This window comes from Mesocricetus auratus, unplaced genomic scaffold, assembly GCF_017639785.1.
Source record: "Mesocricetus auratus isolate SY011 unplaced genomic scaffold, BCM_Maur_2.0 Super-Scaffold_100008, whole genome shotgun sequence".
NCBI lineage: Eukaryota > Metazoa > Chordata > Mammalia > Rodentia > Cricetidae > Mesocricetus > Mesocricetus auratus.
In genome coordinates this window covers 4479323-4506950 of record NW_024429192.1, presented here as the reverse complement: position 1 = coordinate 4506950, position 27628 = coordinate 4479323, and the positions used below count along the sequence as shown (strand labels likewise).

Genomic DNA, 27628 nt, shown 5'->3' with positions numbered 1-27628 from the left:
ATGAACCATGGGTAGGCATCTGGTCTGTGGACCTGAAATGGCGACCACACCCCTTTGGGTGTGGCTTCAGGTGGAAAGAGAGGAGCTTGAGGCGTGGCTTTCCTTTGTGCTCTCTTTCTGTTGGGTCAGTGGATCCGGTAGGAAGTTCAGGGAACCACTCCAGCAGTTCTTTGCAGTTTTCTGTGTAATTGTTCCCCCCAAAACACCCATTTATCGTTTATCTTGGGTCTAGTGATATAAGTACATCCTCGCCTTCAACCATGGAGCATGCAGAGACTTGGTTTTGCTATTTCTGTTCAAAGTTTGCCTGTGTTCACGGAGGGATCCGTCACTTGTTCTGCTGCTGTTACAAAATCCCTGATAGAAACCACTTGGGGAAGTTTATTTCAGCTCTCAGTTCAAGGGAACGGTCAGTCCATCGTGGCAAGGAAGTCTGGGCTACAGAAGCTTGGGACTGTTGGTCACATGACATCCACAGTCGGGACACCGAGGATGATGAGAGTTCCTGCACAGTTCAAGTTCAGTTCCTTCTTTTTATGCCATCCAGGACCACAGCTCGTGGTCTGCCCCACCTTCCTTTAGGGCGAGTATTCCTACCTCACTTAACCTAACCAAGAGGTGTGATTCCCTCACAGGTGTGATCCCCTCACAGGTGTGACTGACTCCCTCACAGGTGTGACTGACTTCCTCACAGGTGTGACTGACTCTCTCACAGGTATGACTGACTCCCTCACAGGTATGACTGACTCCCTCACAGCTGTGACTACAGGCCTGACTCCTAGGTGATTCTAGACTAGACCCTGTCAAGCTGACAACCAAAATTAACAGTAAATTTTAAAATCAATATCACAGTAATTGAGGTATACTAATTAGCTTTCTGTTGCTACAACCAGACTCTTGATAGTAGCTATTTAAGAAAGGGATAGTTTGTTATAGCTGTAACCCAAAGAGATCATTCTATTATGGTGATGAAGGCATGGTAGCAGACGGAGAATATGGCGACTGGAGAGGCTGTCAGGGGCATACTGTACTTTCAGTTTCTGAAAGCAGAGGGAATGGGAATCAGAGCCAGAATATAACACAAGCCATGACTCATCTTCTAAGGGGTCCAAACATCACTCTGCCTGGGACCAAGTCCTGAGCCTGTAGGAAACATTGCACATTCAAACAATACTTGATGACCTGCTTGTATTTACTTCCTTCTAGAACATCTCTCTGCCATCACCACTAACCAAGCGACTGTGTGTGGAGGTCAAAGGAATCTGTGACTATGTTAAGAAAGACTTGTGACCATTGCTGTAACCACTGGTATGCTTGTATCATCTGACTTGGGCAACATAATATGGAGTTTCTATGAGCAACTCCTAAGAAACCCTTGAAAGTTGCACTCGTCTTCACGCATGGCAGCTCTGATATCGGAGGGCATGGTCTTTTATTTTGAATAATCTCTCAAAGATGCAAGTCATTTGAGATTTACCCTGAAAATCTCAGTCCTTCCTAGTTCCTTTGAAGATGATCAAGAGACCTCTAAAAGTTTTTCAAAACAGTTCAGGTTTCTAGTGAGCCCTAAATAAGCTTTACAGGCACACCAGACTTTTCCAAGAGAAACCAACTGAGGTTGCCATCAACCAACCAACCCAACAACTAGCTGGAGCCCAACAAGCAACATTGATGCCCTGGTTTTTAAGGTTCCTAAATGATCTACAACCTACTGTAGAAGTCACCTGCATCCCCACTGGAGACCTTGAAAAAAACAGACTCTGTAGGCAATGTTCAGTTTGGTTCCCTCATCTACATAAAGTACTACTTTCTTCCTAGTACTTAATACTATGTTTTAAAATGATTCTGATTGGTGGATATACTAGGACACACCTGTATTCTCAGCACTCAGGAGGCAGGAGGATCAAGAATTCCAAGTCAGTCACCATCATCAACATCATCAGCATCACCACCATAGGCACTATTGGCACCATCAGCACCACTATATGCACTGTCATCAGCATCATCAACATCAGCACCATCAGAACCACCAGTGCCATCACCACTATCATCAGCACCATCAGCACCGCCAGCACCATCAGCACCGCCAGCACCATCACCACCATCATCAGCACCATTTGCACCATCACAACCATCAGTAGCATCAGCACCATCAGTCTCACTATTGTCATTATTTGAAGCTAGGGAGTAATAGGCATCTCCGCTGACTGACAGATAGATAACCCTACTGAAATTTTACAAAAGCATACTCTGAAATGTAGTTGCATCAAGGGACATAGTCCTGTGGCCACTACTAACTTCCAGCAAAAGCTTAGAATGTCCGGTCAGTCTTCCTTATCTCTGGTCTTATGAGCTCATAGAGAAGGAGACTCTAAAAACCACATGATGACAATAGCAGTTCAAGGAATTATTTGCGGCGACACTGGAGCCATTCGGTGTCCCAACTTGGAATTTATCCCCCCAGAATGTGTTAGCATCAACTCATCGCAGCCACCGTCCTGAGTGATCAGCTCTGCCACCAACATTTCACCCATGCAAAATACAGACCTATCAGTGTGCATGACTACCAAATTCAGTTGACTCAGAGGGTCACTTAGAGGCTCCTGATGAACTGTGAGAGGCTATCTCAGCCGCTAAAACCCTTACAAGGAGCTGGTGGCCACACAGACCAATGATTCTGGGGGACAAGGGAAGCTTGCAGGACCTGAGACTAAATCACTGTTGTGACTCCACTTTCTAACTAGACACTCGCAGTTGTTCTCAGGGAAGCGGGAATTAGCAGATCACTAGTATTATCCAGATACTTTGCCACACTCTTCAGTCTTTTGCCAAGGAAATGAGATGATGATACGCATCAAGCGTTCTGGAACACCGTAGCAGGAGGCAAATACACATATGTCACCAGGATCCTTGTCTTCTCTCCTGTTCTCTAACCCTAGGTAACTCTCTTTCCAGGGCCACTAAACCCACTAGTGAGGGCTCTAGCATGGGTCGGGTTGACACAAAACTAGTCAGCACGTTGTGTTTGTTGGATTTTTGCCGCTATGGCACAATAGCTGATGGAAACAACTGAGGGCAGTCTCTTTCCTCTTCGTTTCAGAAAGCAAAGCTGACTTCCTTCAGTGATAGACTGCACTGCAGAAGTGTGAGCCTATCCTCCCCAGGTTTCTTTTGGTCCTGACTTCTGTCAGAGCAATAGTAACCCTAGCTAAGGCACGCCATGCATCATAGTCTCGTGATACACAAAAGGGACACCTTGAATCAACGGCATTCTAAGCTAGGAATGGAAGTCACAATTGAATCGGCCATCTCACACCACAGGCCAAGGTCCTTGCTTTGGTTGCTTAAATAAAATTAGCTACAATTAAGTCCTTTCTTAAGTTAAAAAGAGAAATTTGATTTAAAAAAAACTGCCTGCAACTAAATTGAGTTCTCTTATTAAATAAAATAAAGCCACAGAACAAGAGGATCCCAAATGCTAAGATCTTTCTAGAACTTCTCCAAGTAGCAGAAGGGGAGAACGAGATGGGAAATGCACATTTGAACCCCAGTAGAGGCCCCGGTGCAGAGCCAGTTGGGAGCACTATCTTATCCGAAGCTGCCCCCCCAAATTACATGAAATTATCATCTCCATTTCATCCCAGCCACTGCCATTAAATATCATTATCCCTGAATTGTTTCTCTGATCACATCCTGAGGGCATGGATTCCCCCCAAATAAAGAGCTCCTGATGAGGAAAGGTGTCCTAGACCACAGAGCCTGGAGGATGCTTCCTCTGTGGCCATGTGACATCTGCAAGTCTCCACAACGTGCGCTGCGGGCACAGCAACAGGGTGGGCTGGCAGAGAGGCAGAGCGGAGAGGTGCGGTCCCAGATGGGCGTCGGCAACATGCACCTAAAGAACGTGGCAGCACAGGGCGGCTCCATCCCTGCAGGTCCCAGGGCAGAATCAGCTCTCATGCCTGGGGAAGGCGTCTTCCAATAGGGCACCTTCAGAACCTTGGCCTCGGTGAAGAGCATGTCACGTGCTCCCCCTTCGCAGTCAGCCTCAGCATGTCTGTAGGGGAAATCCGCTGCTTTCTCTAAGCAGCATCCTCTAGAGGCGACTATTGCTAAGATCCGCACATGGGAATAATTCCTGTGTCTCTTATATCGCTTAGCACCGGTTCTTACATGTAGCAAGTGCTCAACACCTGAGTGATGGAATTATGGCATTCGGTTTAAGAAGCTAAATCCCAAGATTTGAAAGACGTTAAGAGTGAAGTTACTCTTTTGGAGTGGCATTACACCAAGATGATCGTTAAGACGATGAAGAATAAAAATGAACTTTTTGGCAAAAACCACAGACATCTATTAAGAAAAATCTTATTATAATACAAACCTGGATCCACATAAGCTTAATAAGATCTCCGTAAACACACCGCTACTGAAAGCATAGATAATACACCTGGCTTATAGCCCCCAAGTCACCCTCTGGCACAGGAAACTCAAGTTCTCCACTTTCTAAACCAGTGTGTGTGGATTCCCTCAGACCTGTGCTTTCTCCTTGTCCTATTTTCTAGCAGACTCACTGTCCGCCGTGTCATCACCGGGAGTGTTAATTTTCCCATTTTTGCACCGACCGTTTTGTCTTAGTTAGGGCTCCTATTGCTGTGATGAGACACGGTGACCACGACAAGTGTCACAAAGGAACACATTTAACTGAGGCTGGCTTGCGGCTCAGAGGTTTGGCCCACCTATCGCTACGGTAGGAAGCATGGCGGCTTGCGGCTCAGAGGTTTAGCGCATTATCGCTACGGTAGGAAGCATGGCTCTGCACAGGCAGCCATGGCCCCAGAGAAGAACTGGGAGTCCCGCGTCTGGATCCACGGGCGGCAGGAGGACACCGTGATCCCCTGGCCACTCGTGAGCATCTGAGACTTCACGGTGCACCCCACAGTGACACACTTCCTCCAACAAAGTCACACCTACTCCAACAAGGCCGCACCTCCCAACGGCGCCGCTCTCCGGCTCCCCGTGGGCCACGGCGCCGCTCTCCGGCTCCCCGTGGGCCTATGGAGGCCGTCTCTATTCAGACTACCACATCTTTCTGAATCCTTCTTTCCTCCCTCACTCCCCACCCCATCTCTTCCTACACATGTGCGATTTCTTTCTTTCCATGCAAACAGCTCCAGAGGCCTGTTAACCACAATGCTCCATGCCCTCTTCCCACAGACTTTTCCATGAAGCCTTTTTGCTGCGTGTGACCCCCCCCCCCGATTGTTCACTCTTCAGTGACTGGAGACCTCACCAGGCTGACCTTTGATGGTGCACAGGGTTGGTTGCAGGCCGCCTTTGATGTCAAGGCTTGCTCACTGCGTCACTTGGCCACGCCCACAACTTGGAAGTGCTCCGAGAGCTCAGTTACAGTCCCCACTCGCCGGCCTGTCTTGCTGTCTTTCTTTAAGTCAAAGTAGCAAGAAAGCAGCTCCTGACTATCAAATGAATAGACAGACAGTAGGCAGATAGATAATAGCTATTTGGATGAGTTTGGGCAAGTAGCACACACTCGTGGAGCACAGACTCCATTAAGGAGGGAACGGTCCTGACGACAAGGAAACTTCCCTCCCATCTCCTTGCACTCAGTCCTTCCCACCTCCACCCCCCACACAACCGCTCCCCCAATTCCTATCAGAGTCTCTCTTGTGTCTAGATTCTTGGTCAATGCCCATACAGTGTGGGATTTTGAACTTGATGTCTTTCCTGGGGTAGAATGTTTCTGAGATCTGTGACATTGCATGGATTGGTCCCTACATCATCTTGTTGCCAGGCAACATTTCAAAGTAGGGATTGATATGCCCAATATCTTATTCATTCGCCTATTGACGGGCACTGGGGTGTTTCCAGCTTGAGGGAACTAGAAACCTAGAAAGAGAAATAACTAGGGAATCTATAAGGTGTTTTGATTAAAATGAGAAAAGATAAGATTTTTAGTTGGTTCACTTATTTTACTTTGTATCTTTATGTTCAAAATCTGCTTTCACAGCATGATTAACAAAATTATCTCCATGTCTTGCAACATACATACCTGTGTGCTTATGCAATTATTTTGAAATAAATACTACTGATATTACCGTTGAAAATAAAGTTCTAGGAGCTGGAGGTATGGCTCAGCGGCTAAGGGCTAAAGGTACCCTAAAGTACTTTTAATTAGCACTTAGGTGTGATTTTAATTTGGAGCTGAGTCCTTTTCTTCTATAACGTCTTTGCTCATACTCACAGTTGCCCTCTGGTTGCCTAAGAGGATCGTATGAAGACAGCAAACCCCCTTCTCCTACAGAACCTGTCCAAATGCCCCGCTCAGTGGCACTGGCTGAAACACCATCGTGAGATTCAAAGTGATGCCAAAGAGACAGTGTGCTGGGGCAGAGGCGACTTACAAGGCGACAGCACGGCTCCACACAGCTCCTGTCAGACGTGTCCCCGCCCCCTCCTTGTATCTCAGAGCGCCCATATCACTCCTAGAAGATGCTGCTGTGATAGTCACATACGATGGACACAAGCTGTGACAAGTTAGACAGCTATGGCATCCAATGTCCTAACACCTAGACTTAGAGTTCCTGGTCTGGCAAGATCTGGAGTACCAAAGGGGATCTCTTGTTCACTGTTCCCTCAAGGACTTCGCTCTGTGGCCACAGACTGCGACTGGGGGAGAGGGTTCAGAACAAACCGTTTTAGGGCTTAGCAACAACTTCGCACAGCGGAGGTCGGGGAGGAGCGTGATGCAGACTCTGCTGAAACAGTGCTGTGAAATGAGCGCCCCCATCCACGACTTCTCCTGCCATGACTTTCTGGGAAACTCTGTCCACATGGCACCGACATGCTCAGCAGGGGAATGAGTCTTGGAAACCCCAGGAGCTGTCCAGGCCCTAACAGGAATTGGCCAGGCTGGCCAGACCTCCAAGGACTTGCCCACAATCCCTGTGTCAGGCCAGCATTTCTGTTCTTTGCTCCACCCTCTCATCTAAAGAGGTTCGGGCTCTGAAGCCAAAGCCCTCACTCGCCTTTCCAGCAAACAAGGCTTAAATAAAATGCTTTCATACAATTGCGCTGAGCATGTTGGGAACACCCAGTGGTCTGCTTAAAATGTCAGCAAGAAAGGAAAACGTGTTCACTCTATGGGTAGCAAAAACAAAAAAAAAACAAAAAAAAAAACGCCCAAGGGTCCTCAGGGAGCAAGCATGGACCTCTTCTAAGAACACCAAGGAGGCATCCACTAAGCCATGTGGGGGACGGCAGCGTATCTCACAAAGGGCACATGGGCTCAGCCACTTCAGGTCCGGTCTCACCTGTGCTGTGCTCAAAGGGAACATCCCAGCCAAGGAGGGAACAGTGGCCACATTTGTACCCGATCACCAGTGCGGCTGTGAAAACTCAACACCAGACAGTGGGTTGGCAGCGAATGACTTTTCCCCCCATTAGCCATTTGTGGACTAGGGCAGATCTCCAAATACTTTGTGGCTGTGCCACTGAGCAGAGACCGGGTTGTACCTCGGTTGCTTAACACCAACACTGACACATCCCCCATCATCTTCTTGTGAAAGGAAAAATATGAAATTACTTCGGGGTTAGATGAGCCAGGTCCTTTATCGGAATGGATTATTTAGCGTAACAGACTAAACCAAAAACCGTGCTGACCCTCAGGGGTGAAGGGTGGCTGGCATGTCCTCCTTCCCTTGAGGTTTAACACAAGCTAGAGGAGCGTTTGACACAAGTGGCCTTCACCAAACCCCAAAAGTAGCTATCGATACCCAGGGTTTGCCTTAACTAGGACATTCCAATAGTGGCTTCCCATAGTGGCAAAGCGGTGACCTCTGTGGTCAGCTTTCCTTGTTATTACAAGCTACATACAATAAACAGCCAAGGAGCTGCTTTGACTCACACCTACCAGGACTAACAATAACTGTACCAATGAGTCATGTTGTGATTAACTTGGGCTCTTGAGAACCACACCTCATGGTGATGAGGGAAGGATGGCAGACGCTTACTGATCAGGACGGGGGTTTCCTGTGGTCTGACACCCCACATGCAGAGAGCCTCTGTGGATCGTCTAGGCTCTCGTGAAACTCCAAACTCAGGTGGGCTAGGTACGAAAGGGACCCTAAGAGCCAGGACAGGTGTAGGTAGTTGGGATGTGGCCTGTGCAAAGCATCCTGAATAAAGCAAAGCTGGGAAACCCAGCCAATGGAGACGGAGACGGAACGGTGCTGGTGACGCTCTTCAGGGTGGTCCCGGTGCCAAACTTGCTGCCGCCGCCATGGGAAATACTCCTTACCTAGTATTCCCTTATGGAGTTTGAAGTTCTCAGCATTGTCTGACAGCTGTTCTAGTGTTAGTGTTACATGCTTCTGACTCTGACAATGATTCCCTGCTGGCTCATCAACTCTCCTTACAATCTTGGTGCCCAAAGCTGGGACTTCAGACGGTGCTCCCGGAGCCCCTGGGCAAGAGACTGGGTTTCTAAGCTCCGAGTGACAGCAGTTGCTGTTCCAGAGACTCGCAAAGACTTGAAAACTCAAGTCAAGGCTATCAGTTAAGTCCTCATCTTTACAATGTGTGATTCTGTAAGAACAATGATGGCAATGACAATCTGGGACTAGACGGGTCCATAGCACTCCTGGCCTTGAGAGGCGGCTCAGTGGGTAAGAGTGCGTCCTGCTTATTTGGGGTTCCAGCATCCATACTGAGTGGTTCACAGATCCCTGTAACTCTAGCTCCAGGGAGATCTGACACCCTCCTCTCATCCCTGGGAGCAATGCACTCATGTGCTCATACTCACACATAGATACACATAGCCACATCATTTGAAAATAAAAATCAACATTTGAAAATTAAAAAGCATTTTACAATTGACTATATATGACTACCAAAATTCGATCATTCATCTCCTGGTAGCATCTGGGAGATTCTGGGCGTCAGGTCAACCCAACGCCAGTGAAAGTGTAAGTAATGGTTGCATTTTATATTTGTATTATAATTTGTATTTGAGATTTAAATTTATGCGTGAGGTATGGGGGGAGCTAAGGGTCAAATTTGAATGTTGTTCCACAAGCACTCTCTATCTTCTTTTGTTAAGACAATGTCTCTAATTGGCCTGAGGCTTGCCAAGGAGGCTAGGCTCACTGACCAGTGCATGGCAGGAATCCTCCTGTCTCTGTCTTCCTTCCTGCCATTTCTTTCATTTTCTTATATGAGCTCTGGGACCAAACTATCTGTACAAACACGTACCTTACCTTCTTAGCTGTCTGTCTAAGTCAAGCCAAACACATTTCTTCCTTTTTAAAAGAAGGGCTATCTGTTATTCTTTGACAATTTCATACATGCAGTCAATGTGTTTCGATCATATTCACCCCAATCCCTCCCACTCTCCCCTAGGAGCCCCCGGGGAACTCTCCCTCTTTACAAAAGCTCCCTCCTATTCTTTCAGGAATGACTTGTCTGCATGCTTCCAGAGTTAGGCCTCCAGAGCAAACATGGGATAAAATACTGCGTAAACCACGTGCATGCAAACATGCTGTCTGTGGTTCGGGTGTAATTGTGTGGTGGTTACTTCCTCAGATGTAGAATAAGGGAGTGACTGTGAAGATGTGTTTCCCTGTCAGAGGACTGGATGGGAGGAAGGAAGAGGCTCTAGTATTGATTACTTCTAACCTGGTTGAAGCCCACAGTAAGGTTTGACAACAGATGAATCCGAATCGGACGGAACTGGGAAGGTGGGGGCTCTCTGAGGCCCTCACTCTGTCCGGCTATCAGCACGAGCAAACCCTGCCATCACCTGTGGAAGGTAGATGTCTCCTCCATAGCACTCTTAACATCCTAGCATCTGTTAATATTGGTACTGAGTAAAACTGTGGGAGAAGAATCAATACCTGCTAGCTTTAAAATTTGAAGTGTAGTCTCAATATTAAATAATGGTAGACTAAGCTAATTACTGACCTTTGCTTACACTTACCATATCTTACTTTTATATGACGTGCATACCTCAATAATGTAGGAGGCTATAAAGCAGCTGGAACAAAGCCAATGGTACAACCCATAGTATGTGGGGTCTATGATGCACACAGGCACATGCCTTCAGAGTAGCAAAATACACACTGACCAACCAAGACATGCGTGTGCATGTTGTGTGTGTGTGTGTGTGCGCGCGCGCACATGCCATTCACGTGATGAGCATGTGTGTGCTATATATGTGACGCGTGTGATGTACACTTGCAGGGGGGGTACATGAGCACATGCTTGAATGCAGAACCCACTCACTGATGTCCTGCTCTGTCAGACTCTGCCTCATTACTTGAAAATGACAGGCTGGCAGCCAGCAAGCCCTGCCCACCCTCCTGTCTCCATCCCCCCCAAATCTCTGAGGTAAAGGATGCTATACAATTATTTCCATTGGTGGTGGAAATTTGAACTCAGGTCTTCATGCATGTGCGCCAAGTGATTTTACCCTGAGTAGTTTTCCCGGGCTGCCAACCAAAGTTATTATAATGTCAAAATTTTATTAAAGTCAGTATATACTCACTTAATTTCCCTAAAATCCCCTTTGTCTTAGATATCTCACAGTTTTCAACTATTTGAGTAACGCATCCCAGCAACAAACTTTTCAAAATAAGGAAATTTGAAGATGACTGCTTAAAAGGAGATACACTTAAAACGAGAAGACTTCACCCAATGCAAAATGAACTGATTAGATTTTCATACAAAAACAACATTGCACTCTCCCATAAATTTTAATGTATAGACTGGAAAATAAATGAAAATATTCTAGTTATAAATCTCTTATTCTGTGTTAGGAAAGCGTTTGTTAAGTCATCCAGGTGTACAGAACGATATCTTAAAAAAGTAATCTGAACTTGTGTCCGCGCTATGCAGTAAGCATACACACTGTATATGTAGTAATCTTGAGATAACCGCATTAGGGAGTTGGAGAGATGGCTCAGCTGTAAAAGCCCCCGCTGCTCTTCCAGGGGACCCAGGTTCAATTCCCAGCAGCCACACGGGGGCTCACACCCGTCTGCAACCTGTGTACCTGTGTGTCCCACACTTCCACAGGCACCAGGCACCCATGCCACCCACATGTGGCACACATGCAGGCCACATATGAAATTAAATGAAAAAAATAATAAAGGTACTGCATTCTGCCACAAAAGATGAGATAGCCGTTGCATGAGTTAGCTCTCCTGCCACTGTGATACCAAAGTGTCTTATTACAGCAGAGAGAGTTTGTTTGGATCACAGTCCAGGGCTCACAGTCCATCATAGGAGGGAACCAGTGAGGTTGGTGGTGGAGGCTGCTGGTCACTATATCCTTAGTCAGGAAGCAGGGAGAGGTGGATGTTGCCCAGCTGGATCCCAGAGAGGGGCACTGTCCTTCTTTAGGGTGGGTCTTTCATCTCAATTAACCAATCAGGATCATCCCCCATACTTCTGGGGTCTACCTAATCTAAATAATTAACCAATCAGGATCATCCCCTTAGTCATGGCCAGGGGTTCACCTGGTCTTGGCAGCTAGGTGACTGTGGATATCAAGTAGACACTACTCTGCATCACCGCTGTCTTCAGCATGGAAACCTTAGTGTCCGCAGAAATGATTATCTTTCCCTGAAGGTTCACTTTTTGAAGTTGTAGAGAGTGCACCCTTCTAGGAAGGGCACCCTCATAGATGGGTAGTATGAGAAATTGTCAGGAAGACACACAGCCGCTTTGCCCCAAATGAGCACACAGAGACTTATATTATTTATAACCTGTTTGGCCGTTGTCTCAGGCTTCTTATTGACTAGCTCTCTCTTAATTATTAACCCATTAATATTAAACTATGTATTGCCACAAGGCTGTGGTTTACCTGTATTGCTCCAGCATGTTACTCCTTTTGGCCACTACATGGTGTCCCCCTGGTGGCTTATCTCTGCCTTCCTCACTCACTGCCTGCCTCTTCTTGTCTGGTAGCTCTGCCCATACATCCTTCCTGACTACTGGCCAATCAGTGTTTTATTCATCAACCAATAAGAGAAACATATATACAGAAGAACACTCCCCCATCAGTCTTCCCCAATCCAAGAGTAATGTGTATGTGTTTGTATGTGCATTATGAGCATCATATCACGGAAGAAGCATTTGGTTATTGTCTGGGTCAGCTGGAAATCCCTTGTAAAGCTCTGATAAAGACCTTCCGTAAAGTATCCCTCATTCTTTCCCATGTGATGCTTTCTGTGTTCAGCAAAATAGTGAGCAAAGCCCTTTGTTAGGGACCCTCGGGGCAGACAAAGGGAAATGTTTTGGTTTCTATCCTTAATGAGACAGTGACACACTATTGGTTACTCTGAGTTTGATATGCTTGTGTTCAAACAAACATACTACCCCAGTATTAAAGTCCAGAAACTAAACAGGGAAAAAGCATGACAGTTTGGGATTAGGTTTATCCCTTGTGACCAGCAGATATTAAACCGTCTCTAGAACAACTCATCAACCACACACCTTTGATGCTGGCCTGTTCCTAGCATGTCTTCCTAACTTCCCTCTGCAATTAAAAGTGTGCTTTTCTTTGCTCCTAAAGAGATTTGTGATCAGTAACAAAACTGAAAACCTGGATATTGGTCATTCATGTTCTTGGGCTTTAAAATAAAAGATAATCCACACTAAAGCCTATTATTGGCTTTCATACCTCTGATTTAATTTCTAAATACCCAGTACTAGCATATTGAAAAGTAGGCTGCTATGTATGGTAGACACAACACATGTGACATTCCAGAGTCTCACACCATGGCCAGGCCATTACTTCAACTGAAATATCAGTTTACTATAAATGGGTCCCCAGGCAGAGGGAGAGATTCTCTGAAAACAGAATGTTGAAAGAGATGCATCAGTACCTGGAAGCAGAATCTTGAACGTGTGATTGCTGGAAGGCTTGGAATGTTGATTAAGTGTGATTATTTCTGAATCTGGGGATGTATTTGAAGACTGCCATTCTTTTAGCAAATAAAACATGGCACTCATATTGTGTCTCTGTGATGGTGATACCTTACAGGAATTACAGTGGGGAAAATGTTTTGGGTCACAGATTCAGAGGGCTCCAGTGCATCAAGGCAGAGAAGGTGTGATGGGGTGAGTGGCCCAGTCCAGGGCCATGGGACATCAGACAGAGGCTAGTCACACAGTAGCACACAAGGAGATAGAAACATGGTAGAAACGATCTCTACTGTAACCTTCGAATACCCACAACTAGTGACCCATTTCCACCCGTCAAAATCCACTGCTACAGGTTCCCAGGTGTCCCTAGCTGCACGACCTTCTGCACGCATATCAGATCAAACTATAACATTAAAACCCCGCTTCCATAGGCTGGTGGCCATCTTATCACCCAAAACACACATTTGGTCCAACTTCAACAGCTCTCAAAGTCATAACCATTACAATGAGTTCCAAAGCCAAAAGTCTCCTCTGAGACTCAAGACAAACTCTTAATTGTGAGCTCCTGTAAAGTTACGGGATAAACAGTCTCATTACAAACCTCACAGGACAATAGCAAGGGAAGCCTGGGAAGTCTAGGCAGGAGTGAAACTGCACAGGGCAAAGATGAAATGCTCCATATCTGGGGTATTGATGGCAAGATATGAACTCCAACAGACTTGGGGCGTCTACCCCTCTGCCCCTGCTACCTGGAATGCACGTGCCTTTCTGAGCCATTTCCACTCACTGTCAGCAAGTCTCTAAGACATTAATCCTGTTTTCTTAGCACCTCGAACATCCTAGGGTCTCAACTGTAGCCTAGACTTCATCTTCAGAGTTTCACACATCCCCCTCTTAAAGCAGTCCAGGGGAAGCCAGCCCTGTTATACACTGCCTGGATTCATGGACTCTTAGTACAGCAAACAGCAGAGATTCATTATTCTGACATTTGTCACAAAACAACACCTCATGGATGATACCAAGTTCTACTACCAGGAGTAACAGGATCAGCATTCCCTTGGACTAGCCTCTGAATAATCCATAATCAATCAATCAATCAATCAATCAATCAATCTCCTCTCTGTCTCTCCCTCCCTCCATCCATCCCCCATCTCTGTCTCTCTCTCTCTCTCTCTCTCTCTCTCTCTCTCTCACACACACACACACACACACACACACACACACACACTTATTTCCCAGGGGAAGCATCTTTGGGGACACTCTCTTTTTAAAGAAAAGTTTTTCAAATGAGTTTTTAAGTTTTATACCTTGGGGTTCTTGAGCGTGAGCATCTTCTCCTAGAAATATCACTTAGCAAAGTAAAGGACTTATTAATGACACTGGCCTCTTTAGCATCTATGACCAACTTATAAGCACTTGCTTTCCCTAGAACTTTAGAAGTGCTCCATTCCTGGCCAAATAACATGGTTTTGCTACCAGTTCTCACTGCAAACCCAGCAAAAAGCAGCCCCAAGTAATCACACCACCACATCAATACTATAATGTCTTGAATTCTCCTCTGTTACATTAGTCTATTACTTCTGAATTTGGTCTCACTTAAGTTGTCCATAAAGGATTGAATACAGACAGATCTGTTGTCAGGATATAACACAAACGGCCTCTAGTATAGTTCTCAATAGCGTCCTTGTTCCCATCTGAAAAGCATCATGACCACAGTCCCTGGTGTCCACACTTGCTTTGGCATTCTGGGAGAATGATCCACTCTGCTCTGCTTGTGGAATTCTGAGGGTTCTCTAACCCACATCTCCAAACTTCCACATTCACCACTCGAGCCATTTCCACAGACCCAAGTGGTCGAAACCAGCTCCAACAGAGGCCCAACTCCTCATACTGCTTTCCTATGCTGGTTACTATGGAATCACAATGACCACAAATCCTAGCAGAAACAACTTGTTGGAGAAGAGAATTATTCTCTTTCAGAAGGCTTTAGTCCACCATGGTGGGAAAGGCTGCAAAGTAGCTCAGCTTCTGGTGGCAACAGTGTTTGAAAGGCTCTACTCACTTGAGAGAGGATGAGGAAGGAGATGGTGCCGACCAGAGGCTTGGAATGACCTTCAGAGTCCAACCCTACATCACAGCCTTCCATAGGAATGCCACCAGCTGCGGGACACGCATGCATTCATATCAGCATAGGCACAGGTATAAACAGTCCATTTACAATTGGGCCAAAACTTTTCTTTTAATTATATCCAAATTGGGTAAGTAATTCATGGCTTGCGAAGACGACGTGAACCGCCTTTTGGGTGATTTAACCCTTTGCATGTACACAAAGCATCTGAGACCAGGTGTTCATCTTTCAAGTCCACACTTCACTATACCAGCTCTGAAAACACAGCGTCTGGCCTCTGTCACGTTAGACAAGGTCTGTGTGTGGGGGGCGTGTCACCTTCCCAGCTGTCCCCACACAGAGCTTGTTCTAGCCCCTGCAGGGGCAGCAGACGGAGCACAGAAGAGCCCTTTGTAGAGCGGCCTCAGCCAAATCCCTCGGCCCAAGGAACCAAGGTCAGAGTCCCGGGAGCCTGCACAGGATACGCATCTCGTTACAGAATTCCTCTATGCCTCATTGCTGTCTCCCTAATGACCAGTTAAGTGGGCTGCCCCAAGGATGCTTGAGTCAGCGCCAGCTTGAAAACTGCTGAGGAAACATCCTGTTTTACTGGAAATGATTTCCATCAAGCTGCCATGTGCCATATTTAGACTCCCCGCTTACTAAGACCCAACAGAAGGGCCAAGGTTTGCAGGACAGGAGACTCTGGGCTGTGAGAAGAGCTTGCTGTTGTCTGGCCCAAGCGACCACAGGGGACAGAGCTGGCGAGTCCGGGGTGGCCTATGACTCAAGGGACAGAAATAGTCCATTCTTTCTGGCAATGTAGACACACAGAGGAGACCTCGGGTTGTGTCTTCCCAGACTGTTTGTCCCCAAGTCAGAGGTCGGATGGGAGGTGGCAGTTCAAACCCTCCTCCCATGTCTGCCTGGAAGTATGACCCAAATCCAAGGCCTTGGATAGAGCATAGCTACTGGGGAGAACAGGCTCCGCTGTTCTGTGGCGTGGCACGGGACCCCCAGGCTGACAACAGCACCATGTCTTTCTAATTTGACTAGAAGGGGAGGTTTCGGCATCTCACCGTGAAGCGATGATGATAAGAAGCTGAGGTGGCTGTCATTATACAGCATGTGGTGGCATTAAAACATCACGTCCCACGCCACAATTATGTTCATTGTAAAGAATGAGGCTGAAATATTCGAAAATTCTGCTCAGTGGCAGAGGCACTGAATTTTGGGGGCTCAAGATGTGTTTGTGCATACCGTAACAACGCAAGCAAATAACATACTGGGGCTATCTGAGTGTGATGCTGGCAGAGGGTCATCAGGGACAAAGTTCCTCTAATATTCCCCGGGTTCTCTCTTCATTCATCCTGCCGCCTTGTTCCACATCAGCCTCCCCCACCCATGCTGAAGCATCGACGGCACAGCGTGCACACTTCCACGCTCCTCCTCTCAACGCCCCACTCTGGTGTGGGGACACGTAAGTGTGTTTATGCGGATTCCTTACTTCCCATTGTTTTCCACCAAAAAAAACAAAGAAAGATCCTATCACATGCAGAGGTTCTCCGCATCCTCACCTTTCTAGCTCAAAAAGCATTTAGGAAAACCCTTCCACCTCAACCCTACAGCTGTGACTCAGTCTCTTTAAAAGTCCTGCCCCGTGGTTGCCCCGGTCTTGTCTATGGGAAATAACATCCCAGGAACCTAGGAGGTGGCGATAAGTCCAAGCTCTAGTCCCATCCCAGGGAGGAAACTGCGCTCTAGGGTGTGTGAGTTTCACGAGTGTTTTGACCATTTCCCTGTGGCTAGTGAAAACAGCTTGAAACCCAGTCAGGTTGTTTCTCTACCTCTCAGATAATTAATTCATGAAAATAATGAAAGTGTATCCAAATCTCAAAACCTCCTTTGAGCCTTAATACAAGTATATACATATACACACACAAATATCTGTGAATAGATGACTCTTTAACAATGTTGATTTTAATAACTTTTAGGCACATTGAGGGTCACGGATGAGGGGTAAGCTGCCTTTGGAGAGAGTATTTGTTATAGTTCCCCAGCAGAAGGAAGCCTTCCATGCCATGGAGTCCACCTGGGCTGGTGAAAGGCAGAAGGGATGAGGGGGACTGAGGACAGGAGTCTTCCGTGGGTGTTATAGGAAGATCAGGCATGTCTGGTTCATGGTGTTAAGCGAGTTCAACATTGCCCAGTTTGAAAGGACTCTGAGATTTAGGGTTTCTAGAGGGATCTGCTGTCTGACTGAGGTGAGTGGAGCAGACTGTTGTCTTGCAGACAGGAACCTTGTGGGACCCAGAAAAGGAGGCCACTAGGGTGGCAGGGCTTTGGAGTTGGTACATCTGTACAGAGGAGATCTGCTGTGATGTTAATAGACTGATTTTGTTTCTCTATGAATGAGTTCGCTGTAGAGGGACAGTCCCCCCTGGCCAACCATGAAGGCCCCAGACATCCCCAAATCTGGAAAATAACAAAACAGTAAATCTCACTATGTGCACACTGGAGCAGTGCTTGGGAAGTGGCGGGCACATTCATCAAGGAAGTGTGATAGCTCTGCCTCTGGCCCAGGTATGCAGCCCACAGCCATGTTTCTTACACCAGGCCTGGGACTCTTTGAGATGCAGAGAATGTTGTCCAGCGAGGAGCCACACGAATTGTCATTTTTCTATAGTTCAAGGCAACCGTGTGCGGCTGTGACACTGGAGATTCTCATGACACAATGGACTAGCTTGGCATTCTCAATAACTGCTTGTGTAGTTGAGAAATATTTTGCAATAAAATTGTTGGCCTACTATTATTCTTGAATATGTATGTAGGTACATTTGTTTTAAGGTGGTGTTTTTATTAATTTCATCTTCAAAGATCAGTTCCTCTGTTCATCATTAATAAATGACGTCATCAATTTCAGGTGTAAACAATATTGAAGTTTGGGAGAAATATACGATTTTCATATATTGTGTTCAAGTTGAAAATAACACAACATATTTGAATGCATAGTACACACGTATGTACAGTTGTTCAAGCCCTTGTGTGTGTGTGTGTGTGTGCGGGTGTGTGTACTTGTGTGTGGTGTGGTATGTGGTGAATGAATACAACACATGTATGTACAGTATGTACAGCTGTGCATATGCACATGTGTAGAACACAGGAGGGTGTCAGGTGTCCTACTGAAGCACTATAACAGTCTCTACGTTATTCCATTCAGACATTGTCTGTCACTGAACCTAGTGCTGTGGTACAGGCCAGTAAGTCTCGGGGACCCTCCTGCCTGGAGTTACAGACACATTCACCCATGCCAGCTTTTTACATGGGTGTCAGGCATTCAAACTCAGATCCTTGTGTCTGCAGTGCAGGCTGTTGAGCAATTGCCCAGTCACCCATGGTCTTCTTGCTAGCTTCAGCGAGCTAACCCTGCTCTGGGTTCAGTCTTTACTTCATTCCAAAGACCCTCTTAGGAACACACTGTGTTCCCAGTACCACGTCAGGCCCAGGAAGACAAAACACTGGGTGAAGGGGCAGACTGAACACAGAGTTGTCTGCCATCTACAGAACAGACAAGCCCCGTCTCAGCCAGAAAGAACCTGGGCCAAAAGTGGTGTCAGGGAGGTTGGGGTCACCACATGGAAGCACCTCTTCCCTACTAGTCTTGAGGTTCCTGGACAGAGGAAATAGGGGAGGAAATAGGGGAACGCCACCTGTGCGCATTACAAAGCAAAACCCTTGCTTATCTCAGAGGCCATGTTAGAGAAATCCCTGCGGACACCATTCCTCTTATTTCTTTAGCTATAGAAAAGCTGCCCAGTTTGACTCCGAAGTTGACCAGGACGATACTGCTGAGACTCGGCTATGCGATGGAAGAGGCCACCACGTGTGGGGTCCTGGCCACCCTGCTCCTCTAACGTCCACTCGGGCGGGAGCCACCATGTGCACTTCCAGGCAGGGATGCTCAGAAAGGTCTCTGCTGCGTGGCGCAGGTGGCACCATGCCTGGGGCTATTAAGCTGGAAATGCAAACCACTTTTTGTGGTTCAAATTGTCTTGAGGAGAGAGTTTCCTGGAAGTTTTAAGTCCTGTTTCTCATATCACCTCCATCTAAATTGATGATTTCTGTGACCTTCTCGTCTAATTACACCAGTATTTTGTACCTATTTTTATTAAATGGTTCCATTACACAAGCCATTATGAGAAGGGTTTTTTTTTCTTTTTCTTTTCTGCTCACCTAATGAGCCCACTCTGCGATCCTTTCCCACATTCACCCCAGAAAAGATGTTCTTAATAATGTCATGCTTTCCAAGACCGATATAACATCCTCATGAAAAATTGCACTAACAATTACATGAATAATCAGACATGCAGGTTCTACCAACATTATGTGCACCCACAAGGGCATGGGATTAGCGTCAGCAGGGAGAGGTGGTGCTGGGAAGAATTGCACAGGAGGGATTAACAATGTGGAAAATATGGTGAGGGCTAGGCAAATGATAAGAGACTAGAAAGTGTTCCTGAGAGCGCCTGTCACTAAAAGACGTCACAGTGGTTGCCACCGTGGGCATTTACATCAGACTGCATGCCGCTTTGAGTCGCAGAAGACTCCTAGTGTGCTGTGACAGTCTCTTTGGGCCTCAGTGATAGCTATGGACACAGTCAGCAACCAGGCAGAGGGGACTCAGGTTTCCACGTCTGGAGTCCCCTAACTAAGTGATCTGCAACACTGGTTTGCACATTGACATTCTATAGACTCTCACTGGCACCCATGCCGCTCACCTGCTGCGATTACATCCCGTGTTTCTGTTTCCATTTTCCTCCCTTCTGTCTGACACTTGCCAGCCAACATGAGAACACTGGCTGTGTCCGTGACAGTCATTTAAAAGTTGCAGAAGTCAATAACAGAGCAGTACTAAGTGTTTCCGAGGCAGCAGCCATTACAAGCACAAGGCAGGGCTCAACCTAGAAAAAAAAAATCAACCTACACGGTACCTAGTATGCTAAAGAAAGACTGCTGTTAACTAAGATGCTTTGGCAGAGGCGACAGGCCAGAGATAATGTTCATAAACCTCGTTAATTGCAGTTGCATCGCTAATCTCATTAGCATTTGCATTATCATTAGGTTTTAATTACCACAGTGAGGCCACCAAAGACTAATATCTAGACCTGATGGTGCCAATTCCCTGGATACGTTTTGTGGTTGCTGAGTGATCATTGCTCAATCTTTTATTGCTTTTGACAAACAGAAGCCAACGTAGGTTCCCAGATCCTGACACGACCAGTCACTTATAGTGTAGAGAGGCTAAAGCTAAAATGCTCCCCAAAACTTGAGGGGAGGGCTGGAAGGTACAAATTGTAGGCAAACACGAGCGATGGTGACAGTCACTCAGGGTTCCACCTTGGCTGTCTGAAGAAGCTCTTTGCTCTTACATTATGTGGCTTTTGTGTAGAGTGACATTTCCCAAGTCTTTCCCTGCTAATGCGAGGTATTTGGAAAAAAGATCAGTGGACAATTAGGTACAGGAGACACTAAGGGAAGAAGTAACGTTCCTACTGAAGACTTTCTCAGGGCGCTTGGTATGTTGCCATAAATTGTGGCTCTAGGCACTGTCCTAGGATGTACTTGGCCATCTAATCTTTTTTTTTCCTCTTTGCAGATCTTCTCTAGCTCTTATTCCCAAGGATGCACTTTTGGATAAGCTGAGTGAGGACGATATACTCCCAGCTAGAAGAGTCACATCGCTAATTGCTTACACCAGGGAATACGTCAGAAAATTCTGCTCTAGGGGAGACTCGCTGTCAGGAGGTCTTTCTGGAAATGCCCAGATGAAACCCCCATGGACACAGGGTAGGGAGAATCGACCTCCAGAGGTTCCCACAAGTTGTGGAGGCCTCACCTTCTCCTTCGCTCTTCCAGCCCTGAGACCCAGGTCCTCTGAAATGCGCGTCTAAATGGGTGGCATTTGGAATCACGCTGCTGCCAGGCAACCAGCTTGACTGAGCACTGGACACCTGTGTGCTTCTTTTTCCTACCCTCTGCTTCCTTTTGATGGAGTTTCACCTCATATACCCTAGGCCAGTCTTGAACTTGGAGATAGCTGAAGATGACCTCGAACTGCAATTTTTTTTTACCTTTACCTCCTGAGTGCTGGGATTACAGGTATGCGCCCCTAAAACAAGTTTACACGGTGCTGGGGATCAAAACCCAGAACTCTGATGGAGCTATAGATCTAGCATTTGTTTCCTCTGGAAAGGCTCTGCTGGGACGTGAGCTCATATCACAAAGTGCACTTGCAGGAAGCTTCCCCACGTGAGTGGCCGTCCCTAAGCTGGCACTGCCGAGGCAGGCCTGCCCTCGACTTCTTGGGTCACGTCTGGTCTCTGAGCCCTGTTTTCAGGTCCTGTCCCTCCCTCTCTGTTTCTCTGGAATCATCAAAGTCGGTTCCTTCCTTTTCCAACTCCGTGAATTTTCTATGTGCAGCCAACACAAGGCCTCCAAGTCTCAGCTTCCAGAACACATCAGGGTAACTCGATGTATGAAGACAGGTTTCACCCTGAAGGATATCTGGGATTTAAAATTTTAAAAATAGACAAGCCCTAAGCAAAAAATTTAAGCAAAAGCTTCATTGCACCAGTTTCTGCTGTTTAAAAGCCACAAGATACGTTGTCTCCAGGTCCCTTTGCTGTAGGGGAGGGGTCCTGGGTACATCCCCTTCAGGTCCCTTTGCTGTAGGGGAGGGGTCCTGGGTACATCCCCTTCAGGTCCCTTTGCAGTAGGGGAGGGGTCCTGGGTACATCCCCTTCAGGTCCTTTTGCAGTAGGGGAGGGGTCCTCGGTCCAGGCATCCATTGGCTTCTCCCTCCCTTGTAAAGATTTCACCGTGGTGTCTTATCATCTCACCTGAACGCACACTATGACTGCTCCTCCATCCCTGCCACCTCTCCATCCATCTCCCATCTCCATGTAGTTATGTCACTTGGAAATTTGACAGCAGTGTGGCTTTGCCATGAGATCCAAGTCCAAGGATGCTTTTTAAATCGTTAATTGTCATTGGCCTTCTTGTTCATTTGTTTTCTGGGTGTTTTGTTTTGCTTTCAAAAGCAGAGTCTATGGTAGCTCGAGCTGGCATTAAACTCACCATATGTAGCCAAAGATAACCTTGATTCCTAATTTCCATCCACCGCCCAAGTGCTGGCATTACAGGCATGCCTTACCACACCAAGCTTACAATTGGATTTTGCTTTATTTTACTGGATCTCATCCGTCTTTTAGAGACAGGGCCACACAGCACACCGACTTTGCATGGCATAACTGAGGGTGGCCTTGAACTTGTGATCCTCCTGCATCTACCTCCTGAGTTATAGGAGTATAAGCATGGGCCAACATGCCCAGTTTGCACCATGGTAAGATCTGAAGCAAAGGCCTCTCTCTGTCTACATGGTAGGCAGGGCCTCTACCAGATGACTTACATGTCTCATCCCTGCCACTGTATTTTAAGAAGTACAGTTTCCAGTATCTTCGAATTTTTTAGATGGCCCTCTACTATAGAGAGCAGTGATTTAGATAGCAGTTGAAGGATCTGAGGGGCTCATGGGAAAACTAGCTTGGCACTTTGTGTATGACCGCCCCCCCCTCTCTCTCACACTCTCTCTCTCTCTCTCTCTCTCTCACACACACACACACACACACACACACACACACTCACACACACACAGTGAACACAATGAACATGAACCCCAGGATCAGAGGCACACTGCATGGACTAGTATCTGCAGTAAGAACAAATAGTTTACCACATGTATTATCTTGCTTTTGTAGACAAGGGCGGTCAGGAGGTTCGTTTGCAATGGGCTTACGGCTTGATGGCTAACAGAAGAGCTGGAAGGCCGTTCTATAAGAAAACAATCTGCGTTTGCATATGCATCTCTCATTTGCATATGTATCTCTCATTTGCATATGTATCTCTCATTTGCATATGCATCTCTGCACAGAGAACTGCCAGCTCCCCGTGTTCTCTCCTTCCGACTAAAGCTGGCTGTTGGAGCTGCCTTAGGTGTCGGCAGCTGCACCTCTGGAAAGGGCTTTTGTTCAGGCCTGAAGGCATGTGGGCTCACTTGTCTGAGAGCACTGGAAGCTTTGTGTTTTCCCTGGAGAACAGCATGCTGCGGTGCTTAACCCTCTAAGCTTATTGTTATTTATTATTTTATTGAGCAATAAAGGAAAGTGTGATTGAGTCACCAGTGACTCTGAGATGTTGTTAAGCCCATGGTCGAATGACTGGCTGGCCTGAGAACTGACCAGATTCAAAGATTGCAGAAGACAAATGAGCCAGGAGCTAGAATGTCTCATACCAACTCAAGCCAATTAATGTCAACAAATCCTGGGGAATTTATTGCTGCCTTGCCTCTGAAAATGGTAGCCCTCAGCTTTCCCGTACCTGCAGGGCAGGGTCATTAGATGAGACATTGAGCTGGTCAATGGGGATTTCAACAAAGTCAACAAGGGGAAAGAGCCCAGTCCATGAGACCTGCAGAGTTAGCACAGGAAGGGAGGACTTGAGAGAGAGAGAGAGAGAGAGAGAGAGTAGAGAGAGAGAGAGAGAGAGAGAGAGAGAGAGAGAGAGAGAGAGAGAGAGAGAGAGAGAGAGAGAGGTGGGCCTGTGGCAGCTTCACCAAGTACATCCAGGTGGAACTTCATAACTCATGTCTTAGAGTTACCAGGAAGAATGGAAACAAGGTATCTGATTTACATTCTATTTATAAAACAATTATGCTTTATTAAGAGACTTGACATTTTGATTTCAGGTTCATACAAGACTTATACCTTTTTAATTTTCTCTGGTTTTGTTTGAGTGATAACCATCTGTGTTGGTTCAAGGCCACTTGTTTCAGGTGCCCTAGACTCATAACCAACAAATCTGAGAGTGATTGTAGAGCCAAAGTTCCTCTCAAATCATCAAATCCACCCAGTGGTAACATTCTTCTTCCATGCCTAACCATCGCCCCTGTGGACAGGGCATGGCGGCCTCTGAGATAACGCACACATACCTCAAGGCCTGACAATGCTCCCTGGCTCTAAGTAGGGAAGATGGGGGTGGAGGGACCATGTCACAAGGGGCTTTGTGGGCACAGACTTAACTCCCAGGGGACAGTAGGAGGAGAGGGAGTTGGTAGAGTAAGACCAGAAAACGTAAAAGAACCAGGGGAAGTGAACCAATCGACACAAAAGGCCCCCTCCAGAATGTTCAGAGACCCTTCTCACAGTCACCTCCCATTCCGGTTCAGTCCAGTCTTCATTGTCTCATACACAGATTTCAGGGTGCTCCACCAAAAATCTACCAAACAAGCTCAAATCACAATAAAATATCCACACAAATGTGAGCGTCGGGGCCAGTCTTCCAAACACATTTCCTCATTTCCTCATTTTAAGTCAACCTCGGCTGTCTGATGTAGCTACTGATGTGTGTTCTTGGATACCCTGACGGTGGGAATAAAGTATTCACTCCGTCAGTTTATCGCAGGCACGGTCCAAGGCTGCCGGACAGTAGTTTTTTTTTTTTTCTCCTCCACTTTTAACAGTGGCCAATGACAAGAAAAAGATGTGGGAGATAAAGAGGGCAGCACAGAGCGACGGCAAAGGCCTACTTCGAGAGAAGCATGCACCTGGGGATGCAACAGAACGTGAGCTTCCAGCCACCTTCACTCCCAAGGCCAACAGAAGAAGACAAGACCCACAGGGAATGGCGACTTGTAGATTTTTAGTGATGCCAAAGATAGGCGTCAGATTAATTTTCTGCAGGAAATTAGATCATTGCCATGCTTAGCTCGCTGTCACAAGGGGCTCCTTGGATGCAGAGCTGGGAGCATCAAGCACAGGGGAAAGATGGCTGTGACAGAGAAAACCCTAGGGAGAACACGGGCACAGCAGGGACACCAAGCTGGTAGGGCCCCTGCCAGGAGTTCCGGTGTACAGTGAAAGCCCTTGGCAAAAATGTCTATACTAACCATCCTCGTGTCTTCCCAGACTTATGGGCCTTTCTTTCTCTGACCCTTTCCTTGTTTATTTAGATGTTACCAAATGGGAAGAAAAAAAGAATGTAGAGATTCACAACTGATTTTCCCCCCCAGACCATTTACTCATCGTTGCCCTTGGCACCCTAATCCATAATTTTTGTCAGCTGAGTTCAGACTCGCTGCCTAGTTACTTACCAACATATGTAGGCTCCAGAGCATCGATCCCGGCAGAAATGCATCAGCACCCGGGCAGGGGCCTCCCTCTTGCATAAAGGATTCTGTCGAGGCTGGAGACCGTCATCTGGGAGAATCCCAGCGTGCCCACCTGCACGCACAGGCAGCCAGACATCAGCAGGGTCGAGGTGGGGGGCAGTCTTGCATGTTTGACACGTCACAGATTGGAGCCCCTAACCCGGCACTCTCAGGTGTAAGAAAGTGACGTCTTGAGTCCTCTTCTCTCCTTCGCTTCTTGCCTACTAATAATCACTTGGAGCCTAGAAAAACCAAAACGGGAGAATCAGAGATCAGATTGTCCACTCCCTGGTGTCACCCACTGCCACCATGGCAGAGCTGGGCCGTGGAGAGGACAGGGTGTGCGTGCCAACCCGAAAAGAGGCACACCTGTGAGGATCAGGCAACTGTCGGGGCACACGGTGTAAGATAACAGAGCAAAGGACAGGAGTGGGGGACACCGTGACACATGACCAAAAGTTGTAGCGTGAACAGGTCCTATCTGCGCTGCACGGTGACCCTTCTCTTCCACCATTTGTTTCTCCGTGGGTCAGCCTTGGCAACGGTCCCCAAGACAAGAGGGAGCCGCTCTGAGGCCACTCTGCAAATTCATGAGGCGGGGAGCCACACAGGCCGGGTGGCATATGCATGACTTTTACAGGAAGGGGCGACATCTGAGCTCTTTACCATCTCTCCCCTGGAGAGACACGGGACCGGAGAGACAAATGGGGAGGGGGAAACTTTCTAATCTTCATAAAATCTGTCGCCTTTTCCAGTAAGCAAAGAAATGAGTGATCGCGTGTCTGGTCCCGATTTCATATCATCAACTGGAGTGAGAAAGATGTGAGAGAAAATAATTAGGAGACCCGTTTTATGCCTTTCCCGGGCTATGCCTTAATACATGCTCTTGTTACCAATAAGCTGGTTCTATGTAAACAGGGTTTTCTCAGCAAGCAACAGCAAGTTAATCAGGTTGGGTTCTCTTCATGCCCATCGGAGCTCCCACACTCCAAGAAGGAACTTAGAGAAAGAGAGAGAGCGTGTGACTCCGGCTCTGCTGCTACTCTGTACGGACGCATCTTGGCAGGGAGGAAGCAGGTGGCGGAGGCAAAAGGAGCAGGGTTCGCCCTGCAGGTCCCTGCCTTCCACGCATAGCCCTGTGGAGGAGTGGAAGATCAGAAGACCATATGAGTACAGCAGGGCTGAGTACACACAGGGAAGATTAAGTGGATGTGCATCTGTGTGTGCACCTACGTGTGACTGCATGTATAGGGCAGAAGACGGCCTTGGGCCCCCATCATTCCTGAGGTGCTATCAACCCGGGAGGCCAGGGTGCTGCCCAGAGAGCCCTAGGATCCTCCTGTCTCCACCGCCCTCCTGCTGGACTACAGGCCGGTGCACATCGGTTCTTGGAAACAAAATTTGGGCCCCCCTCCCCTGGGTTTGCAAACAGAGCAGGTCACCCTCTGAACCATGTCCCCAGCCTGATTCACATTTTTTTTCCCTAAATGATTTTATTTTCTAATCCAAGAACGTGTTTCAGGTAGCATAAATAGATGGAGTCTCTAAGACAGGCAAATGAATCGTGTGGGCATAGAAGGCGCAGTTCTTTATTAAGTGACTTCAGTGATCAAAGTAAGTTTCTTCAAAGGCCTGCTGACTGGGGGGGGGGTCACTGAGCTGGAGACAACTGCTCCCCTGTCTCATTCATCAGCTTCAGGAGCAGCTCTGAGACAGAGTCCATTTGCCACTAACCAAAGCTTCTTAGCCGCTAACTGGGCAGCCATCTCTCTTTCCTCGTCCTTACTCCCTGGGAGAGCGAGGAGACATTTTTTAAGAGCCTTCTGAGGATGCCTCCTGCGCTGCCTGCCGCCATCGATACATTTCTACCGGCGACCCTGTGGCCTCACGTGGCGTTTCTTTTGCTTAGACTGGCAGGCGCTAACTTGGTGAAATGTAACGTCGTTAGGTCCATATTTCCAAGTGATGGAAGTGATCATTTCAGAAACTGTCCTGTAATATGATCCTCCAGGTGAAAAGCCAACAGCTGAGATGCTGCAGCAACTTGGACACACAAGGTGTCTTTATCTGTAAATGTCCGCACGCGCGCGCACGCAGTCTCCATGAACTGTCATCCAGATTGTCACATGCCACATCAGTCACTTTACCCATCAGTCACTTTGCCCAGGTCTCGCAGTAACGTTTTTAAAAGCAAAACCTTATGCGCATCCCCACCTCGTAGCCCACTCTCCGTTTCCTTCCTCTCGGGAAGCAAGTGTGATCTCTCTGGGGTTGCCACCCCAGACACCCTCAGACAAGCCTTGAGATGAAGGCAT

General features: G+C 47.2%; 1 long non-coding RNA gene across 1 annotated transcript in view; it reads right to left on the bottom strand.

Annotated features, from left to right (window-relative positions):
• LOC121141878 overlaps window positions 1-26431 on the bottom strand; it is a 28133-nt gene extending 1702 nt beyond the window's left edge. The window contains exons 1-2 of the long non-coding RNA XR_005878804.1: window positions 26207-26431; window positions 25257-25555 (exon numbers count right to left, since the gene is read on the bottom strand). This is a non-coding gene — a long non-coding RNA (uncharacterized LOC121141878). The remainder of the gene's footprint in view (window positions 1-25256; window positions 25556-26206) is intronic.
• Window positions 26432-27628: the final 1197 nt, after the last annotated feature.